The sequence below is a fragment of the Lingula anatina genome, chromosome 7 (genome assembly GCF_051362555.1).
Source record: "Lingula anatina isolate TDL-2025a chromosome 7, LinAna3.0, whole genome shotgun sequence".
Classification (NCBI taxonomy): domain Eukaryota; kingdom Metazoa; phylum Brachiopoda; class Lingulata; order Lingulida; family Lingulidae; genus Lingula; species Lingula anatina.
This window is the reverse complement of record NC_141773.1, coordinates 10,341,795-10,356,751: the sequence shown is the minus strand read 5'-3', so window position 1 is coordinate 10,356,751 and position 14,957 is coordinate 10,341,795. Positions and strand designations below refer to the sequence as shown.

At 37.4% G+C, this 14,957-nt stretch overlaps 1 long non-coding RNA gene across 1 annotated transcript; it reads right to left on the bottom strand.

The window, feature by feature from the left end:
• Positions 1-6,052: 6,052 nt before the first annotated feature.
• LOC106160929 (uncharacterized) lies at positions 6,053-13,364 on the bottom strand. Its single transcript, XR_015335356.1, has 2 exons — positions 12,639-13,364; positions 6,053-7,051 (listed from the first exon to the last, which is right to left on the bottom strand). It is a non-coding gene; the product is annotated as an uncharacterized LOC106160929 (long non-coding RNA).
• Between the last annotated feature and the right edge of the window lie 1,593 nt (positions 13,365-14,957).

The window sequence follows — 14,957 nt, the reverse complement described above, 5'->3', positions numbered from 1 at the left end:
AATGACAGGGGCCGGTGAGGTGAGGACGGGTTGAAAGACAAGAGGTGTTAGGGGTGCTGGGAGGACATTGTCGACATTGCCTTCGCCATATTGATAACAATGAGCCAGGTAAAAGAACATCTCACTTAAAGGATGTCTTAACGCAAACAAATTGCATGTTAGTCTATACCCGAGGCAAGACTGAAATACGGAAGGATTCGCTCGGCTGATGACGGCACACCGTGACCCCGTTTGTCCGGCACGTCACACTGACTTACTACCCTCAGTGTGTAAGGTCAAATGACGTTGTCGTCTTTGTGGTTTTTTAACAATTCCCTGTCCAACGTTGTAAGCTTGGGGGGGGGGGGGCATTCTTTTAAGAATTTTATTGCAATCATTGTTTATCATTTATTTTTGTCTTTATTCTATTACATTATTTATTTACTTGTATCTGTACATTTTCAGTATGTCAGTCTGGACTGTGTCGAAGCCCTAGTTTGAAAAGTATTTATTTATTTATTTATTTATTTATTTATTTATTTACTGTTGTCGTTGTGCAGCGGATACAGGCTCGTCAACGCCCTTCAATCCTTAACTTTTTCCTATTTTTGATATTTAGAACTGAACCAGTTTTTATTATTTTTTAATTTCAATATTTTTTATTCTTTGAGTATGTAAATCTTTCTATTGATAAATTCTTTTTTACTCATCAATTTATTTGCTTATTAGCATAATTTTCATTTGTGACTGTTAATTCTTATCTAAATTTTCTTTTTTTCTATTTTCTATATGTACGGACATAAACATTATTTATATTTTTCCTTCTGTTTTCTTAAGGAGAGCATATAATGCTGTATGTGATTTGCCTCCTTTTTTTCTAGAGTAAACCTTTTTAAGAGTAGCTTCAACAAGCACAACCATGTTGAGACATGACAGGTTTCAAAATGTGACCACCTTGGTCGTTTATAATTAGAAAAAGAAGTACAAATTCTTTAATTATGGATAATGAGTTTCAAGTCTCCCATCCCATTCCTAATCTGGCGTTGTTGATCTACTTTATAATACTACAGAGATAAGGACATTTTTTGCTCTGTTTAATAATTACATGAAAACTTATGTGGCGAAGGGAGTCACCGGAATGTTTTGTAATGGAATTTAAAAAATAATTATGCGATAAGGCTGATATATTATAGTGACACGATTAACTAATTAACTAAAAAGAAATATGTAATTATTAAAGGTGGGGGTGCAAATGCGTGTATTAATTCAGGTGTAAATTAGGTGAGCTGAAAACTTGGTTTAATTTTTTTAATTAACAGCTCTCAGAAGTACGCTTCTCCCCCCCCCCCCCCCCCCCCCATGAACGATGCTTAAGCTGACAGTTTTTTTCCAAACACTCCTGTGATTAAAACAAAATTTTTAATTTTTTAAAAATAAAATAATTAAAATCATAGAGACCGAAATAGTATGCTTCACCAGCTAGTGATATGATACATATTTTAAACTATGTGAAAACAGACCTTTTTCATTCATCTGCTCAGATTTATACTTCTGAGGACCGTGGCTCTCTTCGGCCTACTTTCTCTTCGACAGCTATAGTTATATTATCTATCATGTGGATGTTTGTAGAGATTGACGTTTGTTTACGTAGCTGCCAATAAAACAGTACCGACAGGTTACTTAAACTGCTGTCATTTCAAACATACAGTCGCAGTCGTAAGTCTAAAGACGGCAGAGTAAAAAAGTTGCACCAATTTGTGGAATTCTAACTTATTGATTTTACTAATGACAGGGCCGTAGCCTGAGCAAAATGCCAGGGGGGGGGGGGGGCAGTAAGTGGACACGAGGGGGCGAAGCCCCCTAGGGGGTAAGGTGTGGGAGGGGGTGTCCCCCTTCCACGGTGTGGAAAATTTTTTAAAAAAACTGTAAGTATAATACTGCATTCTGGTGCATTTTAACTGTTATTTATTGCTCAATCAGAAGTCAGAAATTGTGGGTTCATTTTGCCATAAGTACAGTCATTTTTTCAACACAACACGCCAATTGGCCTGGGGGATAGCTCCCTAAGGGAGAGTGAGCATGAAGTGAGTTGGCTAAAAACAGTACTCCTTTGTAAACAGATTGTTGAATGATTGTCTAGTGGCCATGAGTGCATTTTCTCACAGAATTGATACCAACTTTGCATTTTTTTTTACCTTTGCGATTATTATTTATTTATTTTTTTTTTTTTGCACCTCAAATCCGAGGGGGGGGGGGGCAGCTGTCCCCCTCCCCCCCCCCCCCCCCCCCCCCCCCCCCCCCCTGAATGAATATAATTCAGAGCGAAATTTGAGCAAAAATTCGTTAAAAGCGTACGTAGCCCTGTCAATATCACTGGCAGACCTGGTGTAACTTAAAATACATGTAAATGGCGCAAAGTGAAACAATAGTAATCCGGCATAGTACATATTATTGTGTCTTTATGCAATTTTGTTCTAAAGCGTGTTGAATTATTTATGTAAAGATGTGCATTGTAAGATTTTCTGGCAAAAAATTAATACTTCACGAAATTCCCTGGGATTAATGGTATTTTTCTCCAAGTGACCAAACTTTGATCAAACCCTGGAAGTACATGTCAAGCATACTTAAAACTGTTCACACAGCCAGTGATCTTCATAATATTGTTTCATCTAGGGGTGGATTAGGATATGAGATTTACTGTATCAGTGGTGTGTTTTGAAATACTAGTATACCAGTATGTAGCACATATACGTCCTATGAATTTTTATTGCTGTAAATTGTAAATAAAGGTTGAACTATAGGATAATTATGAGTATTGAACTAAAATGCGTCCAACACATTCTGCCTCCTCCCCCGTGAATCTAATTGAACTCGCACTCTAGAAAGAGATGTCACTTCTCCATCAGTTCAGAGTGACCAGGAGGTGGATGCGAGACGGTCAAGATACTAAGTATACGAATATGGTACTTTCAACCGATTTAGTACAACGTTGTAAGATATTAATGTTAGGTATTTGACGACAACTTATTTGTGATTCGTATTTCATATCGAAATGCTCAAAATGGTTTTTGTAATGCCCCAATTTCCCCCTTTTTGCTTCCTCCATATTTCCTTCAGCTCTTCACAGCCCACGGAAATGACAAATGCATTTGCATCTCATGTTTACTATTTTGATGGTAGAGATAGTAGTGGCAGTAAAATGTTTACGTGTGGAAATGTCAAGAATGGGGAAATGTTGTGGATTGGGCAGCTTGAATCCATAGTTATTAACATGTAACATTGTTGATATTTAGTGCCCAGTAGTTGAGTATTATATTTCCATTTCTAAATTAAAGAACGGATTATAGGTATAATAGTTTAATTTCGTAGTGTTGTTATATTTCAGTACGTATTTAAAAATACTTGAGCTGAGGTATAGGAGAGACTTTTGAAAGTGATTTTGAAATCTTTACCCAAGTTGTAATTATGACGTCATCGGTAAAATGCCATTAGTATAAATGTAATGACGTCCATGAACAATGAATATTTATCTTTTATCCAAAACATGTACGCTTATGTAGTAATATGAGTTTTTGTCAAGCCCTGGCTCTGTACCCCTAAAGAACGTAATAGGGCCTATATTAGTAGTAATAATATAAAACAAGTAGTAGTAATTTAATTCCAAAAATTAAAAGTTGTTACATTTCAATAAGTTTAAATATTTGAGCTGAGTTCTAGTTATGCTATGCTTGGAAACTTTGTTTGGGTATTTTTCCACATTTTGATTGTTGTTTTTCGTGCCTGAAACGTTTTTTTTTTACTTTAAATGCTTTAATATGAAATAAGAAAAAAGTGTTTTGTTTGTGTTCAATGTCATTTCAAGATAATGACCGATTGTTTAGTTTTAGAATTGACGTGTAAATAGAGCTGGCAAATTTCAATCTCCATCAGCAAATATTTCCTGAGGTTGAAAAGCTGCTTTGACAGGTGTGAATAGAATCTGTATTGACGTGCATAAAACGAAAAAAAGAATTTTTTTTAGCATTTATCTTGATTTGCTCACCACAGTTGTGGATCTAATCTTAATTATTAAGGTTAGTCTAATTGTGTAGATCAATAACATCCATTTTCTTGAGTACAGGTTCATAGAATGTACAATGTGAAACTTCTTATATTAAAACACTGGTATAACTGGCATTAGTGACAATGATATCTTGGACAAAACTGCGTTAAGTTGAAGGGGTCATTCATTTGAGTTGTCCTATTTTCTAAGAATCTGCTGTTCTTTGAAATTTCTCTCACCAGCAACATTCACTTTTTATGAAAACGTCGGATGTTTGTATACTGTTCTTGATAGAACAAAGATTGAAGGATCATTTTAGACAAGTACTGACAGGAGAAATATTCACAGCGAGTAAAGGGCTTCTGTATCAACACCTTGTTGATAATTTCACAGTGCAATTTTACTTGAATAAGCCAATTTCACAGAAAAATAAGGAATTTATCGCAAAATTTAGGCTTTCATCACATAATCTAGCTGTAGAGACTGGCCGATACACAGACACAAATAAGAAATTAAGAATCTGTAAGTTATGCAATTTAAATGATGTAGAGGATGAATTTCACTTTATCCTTAAATGCCCTCACTACAACACGATTAGGCAGAAATATATTAAGAAATTTTATTATACAAAGCCAAGCGTCTTTAAATTAATTAAATTACTATCACTTAACAATGTATCACAATTAAACAACTTAGAAAAATATCTGAAATGTGCATCGGAACTAAGATTAATGTCAGTCCGATGAATTATTATTATCATTATTATTATTGTTTGTATCAGTAGTAGTTGCTTGTAGTAATGGCAGTTGATTAGATATAACTTTATATTGTCACTGTTTTATATTCTGATGAGCCGTAGGGCTCAAAGGTTTAATTAACTGAATTGAAATTGAATTCATTCTTTCGACTGCTTCGTGCAGTAATGATGTTTATTTACTCGTGTGTGAGAGCAAGTTATGTTATGAAGGTTACGGGATTTTTGGTATAGATAATGAATGTATCCAGTACAACTTCAGGTCCGTAGCCAGTGGGGATTCGGGGGGTTCGAAAGAACCGCCCCTTTTTTTGCCGGGAACAGGTGCCCTCTGGGTAAAATTGTATCTAGGTACAAGGAGGTTTCATGGTAAAGGGTCCACTTTTTCAGAAAAAGAACCCCCTTTTTGAAAATGCTGGCTACAGGCCTGGACTTATTCATTGATCTGTCACAATTATCCAGATCTGATAGCCGTACAAGTGGCAAATACTTTTGTACAATATCGTTTTATGTAACAGAATTTGTGACTTTTTAAGTTCCGCATCCTTATTTATCATTTGTTATTCGTTTGATTATGTAGTATGCTAGACATTGAAAATGCTAGTAGTTTGGTTTAAAGGTTTATTCTGCAAATCAAATAAAGAAAAAGATTGAAATTGTCACACTGTTGAGAGAGTTCTAATGCAGGTATCAATAACATTTTCTTTGTTGTTATATTTGAATATTTAAACCTTAAGGCATTTTTCAAAACTGTGCATTTACATGCAGATACTTTAAAATAAATGGAATTTCATTGCATTCATTAACAGACTTTGTTTTGCTTTGAATAAAGGATTTTCCAAAGTTGCAAAATGTAGCATTTTCATTGACTCGGTGGTACCCATTGGATTAGAGTTCAATTTGGGTACTTAGATATCACTGAATACTTTTCACGCATGGCATTTTTTAAAATAATTTTCCCTTTGGTTACTATAAGATGAAGGTCTACCTAAGGTGGGTGGGTGGGAACACTTAGAGGAGTAGGTAGCGCGCTTGCCTCCGAGTCAGCAGGTCCCGGGTTCGAATGCTGGCGCTCCTGGGTCCCAGCAACTTTCTTTTTGCAAAAATAATCCATTATATTACTACAAGAGGGGCGCACGAACTCTAGAAGGAAAGCTGAGGTAGTTGCACAGAGATAAAAACAGATGGATTTTCTTCAGGGACAAGAGAATCGTAAGGGTGATAAGGGTTCGCGGCGAGTAATAAAATTAAGATTTTGCAAATATTGTAACAAAGTTACATATATAGGTTTATTTATGTCCAAACATATACAAACAAAACATTTGAATATGAAAACTGAAAAGTATGATTTTGCTTTATAATAAAGACATTTTTGTTTTACAACATCGTATTCCGAAATATAAATCACGCCAAAATACAAAAAAAAAAACAAAACAAAAAAGGCCCACTATCGCTAACTAAAACGTGTTGGAAATTTTATGCATTTGGAAATCGCTGCTCACACGAAAAATCCTCTTGATTAAAAACCTGGAAGCTCTTTTTTTAAACTGGAAGTATTTGATTATCTCCTAAAAGTTTTATGTCAAAGCATTTTACGTAATGAAGTTGAGATATTTTGCTCCCCAGAGTTTTACTTATCATAAAAATCAATAATCAGCCAAGTGCCTAACTGAAGATTTACCCAATTTACCCACAGAAAATTATTGCCCATCAAATAAAAATCAGTGGTGTTAGGACAATACTTTACCGGAACATGGCTCAGTGATAACTTCATAACTATCATTTTTCTTTTCATCCAGCACTTAGGCAAAACACAATGCATTGGAATTATCTTTGCCATAACTCCAGTTCGAGAATTGATGGATACCTCCTCCCGACACAGATGTTTGAATAAACTACGCAAAGCGCCATGCTGTCGGGCAGAGTACTGTACTACGACCTAAAAGCAAGTGTATAACATACAACCAACAACATGTAAGGTTGGTGCTTAGTATAGATTTAGTCCATTTCTTTCTTTTTTCTTTTCTGATCATAAGTTTATTAAAGAAAATGATCGCTGCGTGCTACCGTTAAGTTGATGCACATTTTATGCATTGCATTGGAATCCTACGCAAACATTACAGTTCATATAAAAATTTAACCCTTCAAATTAACTAAAACACAAACTCTGGCAGGCAAAATAAACTTGGCATGGGTTCGGGCGCTGCTGAACACGAATCAGAAATCTTTGATGGAGGACGCATCCAATCGCCCGGTAAAGCAGCAGGTAGGAGTCACTGAAATTAAAAGAAGAAAATCACACTCACAAAAAAACAGTATGTCATTTGGTACGCATGCCATTACATTAACAAAACACCATTCAACTTTGAAACATATCAAATGAAGCATCACGTTTTCAGCAATCACACACTTTGCAACGGTGTGATTCCTATTCTTTATACCCCGTGCCAAGAAGTTGTAGAACTACAACTTCTTCCCTGTGCACACTATTTAAACTCAACAAACTTCTTTAGATTCATACGTAAGATGCAATGTGACAAGACCAGGATGTCGGATTAAGAAGATAATCACGGATACAACAGCCAGTGAATGAAAACGTGTGGGCCCAATTTGCATAAAATTTACAGAATCTAAAAAAACTATTTAGGCATTTAGGCCAAACAAGGGTTTTCTAAAAGAAGGGGGTGAGCACAATAAGAACATAAGACGAGGATACATTTACTGCTATTTGTATGGCATATTGATGAAAAATAGCTGGGTTTGTCTCATTTCGTTTCAACCACCCACTAGCTTGGTTCCGCCATTTCCAGGAATGTGACACAATATTTCAACTTCTTACTGCTAAAGGTGCATGTTTAAAGTTTGATAAATAAACAGGACATTTTTCGTACTTTGAAAAACAAGTCAATGTCCTCGCCAAGAAATCGGTGTCCAGTAGTTTTACATTATTGAAAACGGAGAACATTTTCAGACCTCCAGACAGCCAAAATAAGACCCTTCCCGCCTCTTTGTCAAATGCATTTCCTAACTAAAATTACAGAATAAAAATTATTCAAATTTTAAGATGATTTTGGACTTCTAATAGAGAGTGTTTTTGACATGACTATGAAGTCTCCACGGCCATATGGACTATATTGTGCTAAATGCACCATTTGGGCGAACGTTGTCAACACTAAAGTATTCACTGGTTCTACTTACGGAGTGAGATTGTAGATCACTGTGTATTGTGTCTCAATTCTGATTATTTTTTGTCGTCTGTACCGTACACGTCTGCACGGTAGCTGTGGTTGAGTTGTACTCACCGGGATCAGGCAGGGAAGTTGGGCCTTCCACCTGGTGTGCGCAGTACTTACCGTAATTGCGCGCTCTCCGCGCAGGGAGAGCACACCGGGTGAAGGTAGGAAAATGCACGAACACAACATTCCCCCCACTTTTATTTGAAAGGAGCTAATTATAAATACATGTTTGTCCATGTACAAACTTAAAATTCCTTTGGATAAATGAAATAAAGTGGATTCCAGTTGAAATATTCGTACAGACTGTCATTAGCTGTTAGTGCTAACAACATCACCGAGGTGATAGTCCGCCGAAGAAAAATACAAAAAATAAATAAACAGCAGAACAGACTGTGATGAGCTGTTCATTCACCAGCCAGTCACATCACTAAAAATAAAGTGATAGTCCGTTCCAAAAATTCTTATAAATAAATGAAAAGAAAAATGGAATGCAAAAATAAGATCCCGGTATTTCAAAAATTTCATCAAATTAGACTGTAGTCACGTGTTAACACAAAATAAAGCTACATAACAGTTATAGTCCATTGATCACAATAGACTGTAGCGATTTATTAACACAAAATAAACTACATCACAGAGTGACAGTCATATGGACTGTAGTCATGTGTTAACACAGAAATAAGCTACATAACAGTTATAGTCCATTAATTGATCTTAATAGACTGTAGCCATTTTTCTTAAACACAAAAATAAACTACATCACAAAGTGATAGTCTAATTCTTTAAGGATATTGCTAGCAATATTTTTTTATTTTCCCCATTGAAAATTTTTCACCGTGACGTCACGTTTTCTTATTTAACACTGGTGCTAATGTCCACACAAACTGAGACTCTTGTCAGCCTTGCATGAATCCGGTTGTTAACATTCCGTTAACAATGCCCCCTATGTTTTCTGCATGACACACGCAAGCATCCACCGCATACGCGATTTAAGGGATTCGGCATTCTCGGCTTCATTTCCACGTTGAGTGACTTAAGACCGACCAAGATCAAAATTGTCTCTAGTAAAAACATATTTCAATTTAGAAAACACCCCTTCTAAATTTGATTCTACACTATTCCCTTTAGATACTTTAAACATCACTTCCAGATGTCCAGGGATAACCTGTTTTACTAGAGACACGCAACCCGAAGAGTCTAGCCCGATGTGAACGTCACCAGCATTTTTATTTAAATTTGGACTCCCGATGTTTGGAGTCTTGAAAGATGTTATACTACCGGTAGTTTTGTGTTAATTTTTAGTTTTACAAACGTCTTCCAGTGAATGGGGCACTTGAAGGGCCCTTAGTGCTTCCACCCACCTTCAGAGTCTGTGACATTTAGTCCTTTTCAATCGGTTACTTGTTCTAGGGATATTCTCGAAATTAGGGGAATTAACACTTGAAACCCCTGCAGAATTTAATCCCACAAGTTAGGTCTTGGTTCGGGTGTACACTTGTTCTAGGGATGTTACCAGTTATAGGAGGGTGAATGAAAACCTCCACTAGTATGTTTTATCCCACAAGCGTATTTTAAGATTCGATACCGGTTTTAGGGACAGCTGATTTTACGAATAATTTCAGGTGTTCCCACCGGTACATCGGTACATGTTGTCTCATCAGCTTTGTAACTGATAATGCAGGCACAGATTTTTTTTTTTTTTTTTCAACTTTACAATCCACCCCCCTAAGCTAATATCAATCCAATTTAGAGATTTCCAAAATATCATTTGCTACTGTAGCTACCACATGACTTTATCGCATGAAGTTTTCTTTATTGATCGGAATTTTCGGACAGCACCATTCTCTGAATCAGTAACCCCATTTTACTCTTTATTTCTTTCCATGACTACCTTTCAGTCTGTTTATTGATTTCGCATGGAATCATGTTCCGATTTTGGGGATACCACTGTCCTTTTCTTTTCGCTACACTTACTGGTGCTGTTTTATCTGTGTTATTTTTACTTTATTGGCGACAAGGCATTCGTAACTTCTAATTTTGCGGGCCTAAAGCTTAGTTTTCGCTGCGATCTAGCTGAAAGTAGATTACGCGGGAAATTCCTTTGTCTAACATCCTTTTGAATAATTGGGTGGAGCGGCGGTCAAAATTGTAGTTTCAGTTTTGGATCATAAAGGTTACCGCTTCAGGAGACACTGGTATTTGTTGCGTATCTACTGTATTTTCAGTGCTTACGTGTGTGAATTGTGATATAAAGGAGACGTTGGTCTCATTCCCCTGTGTGTTGTTATCAAAGCTGAATTTTCCCCAAGACTGAGGTGCACACGTAATATTTTAGTTTCTTTGTTTCTTTAGTTTATTTGAAAGAATAAAATATTGACTTCAGTGTTTTTGTTGATTATTCTTTTGTATTTTAGATAGGTTTCTGAACAGAATTTCTGTCTAAATTCAACTTATTGCGTTGTGTGCCGAAGTCTTCCTTCCCCAAATTTGAATTAACTGTACGTTTTTGGATTCTATTTATAGTGAATTTCGCTATAAGCTTGGTAGTGTATTGTGCTTTGATAGGTGAAATTATTTTGAATCAATTTAATTCTCGCTTACAAATGTACAATGGCGAGTGCATCAAGGTTGCCAATCGATCGTGAGACTTCCGATGAGCTCGTTACACTGCCAGGTATAGGTCCTAAGCGTGCAGAAAGGATATATGCTAGAGAACATGGGATCCCGCTGACCAGATCCAACGTTTTTGAGATTTGTGGATCAAATATTGGATCAAATGTAAGCAAAAATCTCTGTTTTGAAAGTACTCACCGAAGTGAAATAGGATCTGAAGTCAAGATGGGTGACCTAGACCCTAGCGTATTATCCACTGAAAAAAGTCATAAAACAACTTCTAAAGTGACTTCCTACATTCAACATGAAGGAAGGGCGGCTGCTGAGAGATATAGGGCGGAATTTGAAAAAATTCTCAAACTGGGTGAGAAAATTCAACACAAAGAACAAATTTCTCGCAGTAAAAATATAAAAAACGCTGCTAATTTTTCACCATCAACATATTCTAAATTAAAATCTTGTTCAAAATCACATTTTCACTCAGCTATTGACCCAAAATCTTTCACATCGCAGCCAGCCACTTTAGCCTCTGAACACGACATTTTTGCTCTGCCTATTGAGAGACTGCGTGCCAATAACAAAGATAAAAAAGTAACATCTTCTGTGCATGCAAAGTCTCCAGGCCGCGTCATGAACCCTGATACTGTTACTTCCTTTCCGAATGGTAAGGACAGTAGTCGGCACTTTGCTCCGTCTGTCCATAAGGGTGATGTGAATTGTGATCTGTATCAGTTTCATGTTCCTAAACCCGGAAGGCGGCAACGACATGTTGAGCAAAATTTTGCCGATACAGTTCAACAAAATCATGAATACCGGTCTAGTTCAATAGGAAAACATTATACGCGCCCTAGAATCTCGCCTCCCGTTTTCTGTGACGAACCACTAATTTATGAAAGGGATAACATTGAAAAAGAATACTTTCGGCTACCCAAACCAGAAAAAGTAGGTCCAAAAAGTAAAAAGGACAGAGTAGACCCCAGTGATTTACCTAAACAATTATCGTTTGACGGAAACAGTGACGACTGGGAGTCTTTCAGAAAAAGATATGAAAGTTATCGCCAGATAAAAGAGTGGTCAGAAGACGAGTGTCTGGACTACCTTCTGTGGTGTCTTGAAGGCGAGGCTTTGGCCCTGTATAATAGCCATCTCAGAGCAAATAAAAATGTGTCGTACACATCTATAATGAAAGAAATGGACTTAGTGTTCGGGATTAAAAAACATCCCGATTCGGCTCGCCTGGCATTTCTTACTGCCGTTCAATCGCAAAACGAAACGTTAAACCAATGGCTTTGCCGCGTTTTGTTATTGGTCAGAGATGCTTATCCTGATAAATCGGAGTCTTTTAGGACAAAAGAAACAATATCAAAATTTTGTCAAGACTGTATTGATCAGGATGCTGGGCGTTATACTAGTTTAAAGCATCCAGCAAGCATCAGCGACGCAATAACACATATGGTGGACTATCAACATGTTTGTAAACCCACGAATAGTCAAAAAGAAACAAGAAAAATTCGTGAAAAAATTCAAATATGTTCTCTTGATCTTACAGCTAGAGAAAATCAACAATCTCATCCTTGTCGCCAATAAAGTATTCACTGGTTCTACTTACGGAGTGAGATTGTAGATCACTGTGTATTGTGTCTCAATTCTGATTATTTTTTGTCGTCTGTACCGTACACGTCTGCACGGTAGCTGTGGTTGAGTTGTACTCACCGGGATCAGGCAGGGAAGTTGGGCCTTCCACCTGGTGTGCGCAGTACTTACCGTAATTGCGCGCTCTCCGCGCAGGGAGAGCACACCGGGTGAAGGTAGGAAAATGCACGAACACAACAACACAAAATGCGTAACATAATCTTATATCATCTATACAACACTTATACGGCAGTTTGCTGTCATTTTCCGTGCTAAATTCTTTGTCTTATGTGGAAATTGTATCAACGTACCATGAAAAATCTGTCTTCTCCATCTTCTACTGACACTTGGCCTATCTGAACACCTCTCACAAAATGCTCACCTGATTTCCATAATAATGCACAGGTCACCCGCTTTCCGCACGCAAGCTTCGATGTAAAATAGTTATATTTGATGCAGTACAATGGATCTCTAGCCGGCGTGACAGGCATGGTTGTCCACTGAAAACCGTAGTCCGTTCAGCATTGCTTACTGCAGGTGAGATTCGTCCCATTTTATACTAACTCCAATGCTCCAACTAATCCATGGGACCCCAAATTCCTACAGGGATGGTGGTTTGGGTTTGCTGTTACAAAATGGCAAAACAATTGCATCTTATCAGTGGCGGATTTAGGGAGGGTGTCAGGGGTCCCCCCCCCCTTCGGTTTCTGGAAAAAAATCACACTAATATTCCCTTGATGATATTAGAATTTTGAAAAGCTGAATCATAGTTACTATGGTACTGTTTGCCCTCCAAAACACCGAACCTCACACCCAAAGGGCAAGGGTCGGCTTAGCATTCGAGGCCTGGCACTCTTTAAAAAACTGGACTCCCCCTTCAAATAATCCTGGATCCGCCCCTGCTTATCAACCATTATATTTGATATCAAATCGTCAGGCTCAGCAATCAGATTTCATTGGTCGAATGCAGAAGTCCTAAACAATCACATGCGCGGGATTGTGTTAGAGAAGACGAAATACGGACGCGTAGGGCTCTGAGATAGTTCATGTATAAGAAAAATGCATTGGTTTTTACAGTGTCTTAAAAAACAGAACCTTGGGTTTTACATTTACAATACTTCCTTGTACACAACATTGCGGGTGGCTGAAGTGGTAACGCAGATTTTAAAGCCAACACGCGACAGTGCAACGTACAGCATGCCGTGCAGAATAAGTTTTTCTGCATATACCTGTGGATTCACGCTTTTCCTGAAAGAGAGTGTTTGTAAGTGTGCTGTTTGTGTGTGTGTGTGGGGGGGGGGGTAATCGGGAATAGATATCTTCATTTTTTGTCCAATTTCGTCAAGTTTACAAAGAAATTAAAGGGGCACATGTTCCTTGTTCACATTTCATCTCTGCCCATCTGGGCTTCCTTTTTACCTTCTACAAGCAGCTTACGTTTTTGGTTCCTTTATAGTTATTTCGTTATATTTTGTTTGCGATTTTTGTATTGGTAAAAGAGTCGCTTCTTTAAGAGACTTAGAGTTTTTACCCGTGAGGGTTGGCGTTTTAATCTGTCATCAATGGATCTTGATAACACGATCAACGTGAGAGGCTCTACATTTTCACCTTCTCTACACAAGGAGCAAGGAAAAACTTATTTCGTCGATTTTATACTGCAGCAGAGTATCATATGAGGATGCGGTATGTTTATCACGAAAGCAGTAAAATGTTGCCTTTTGTCATGCAGGTCTATTTCCTTCTGATTTTGATTTGATTATTTTCACTGAAATAAGGCTGTGCATACAGCCTTATGTTTTCTACCTCTGGGGTTTGAAGTAGGCGTTCTTAACACTACAGACATAAACCTGTCGCACGCAAAGACCACATAATAAACTAGTGCTTTCTTCATCAATCATTAACACTTACGATTAACTGTTGAAAGCTTTACGTAAACGATCAAAGCTGTCTTTAAGTCTCAGGTTGGACCATTTTACTCCTTGTGAAAGGTTACTTTGAGAAAAACAAAAACACGAAAAAACTTTAAGTTGTGTTAAAACCTTTTCAATACATGACGTGTGTATGATTTTGGACATTTAAATGTCAGCGACTCCATCCGAGTTTATTCAGCTCGAAAATATTATAACCTGGATACGAAAACGTTTCCAATGAAAAAAAAACCCTGACTGCTAACTTTTCGTCTTATGTAGGAGACACGGGGGATATTTACAAAGGGGAAAGTTGAGGATAATTCAACCATGCTAGCCAACACTGACAAGTTAATATCATGGAAGTTCCATCAATCAGATTGAGAAGTTAATTACCTAGAATTGGCTCGACCAAACGAAAAGACTAATTTTTACTTAGGTATTTTAGGCAATGTGAGAACATGATAAAGGAAACTTAAGTATAAATCTTAGAAAAGCCAATTTGTTCGTTTTTTCTTTATTAATAACTCGAAAGCTCCGTTCTGTGCTGGGCATAGTCAACTGACTGGGCTTTGAAACTCCGGGTGACGGAGAGCGTATGCTGCGAAGAGGAGAGATTTTGTCAGAATTGTGAAACTCCTGGTGACGGATAGCGTATGCTGCGTAGAGGAGAGATTTTGTAAGAATTGTGAAACTCCTGGTGACGGAGAGCGTGTTCAAAAATGTGGGGGTCATCGTCAGTGCATCCGTTCATTGGAATTAAATCGATAGCTACTAAGTGAAAAAAGAAAAGG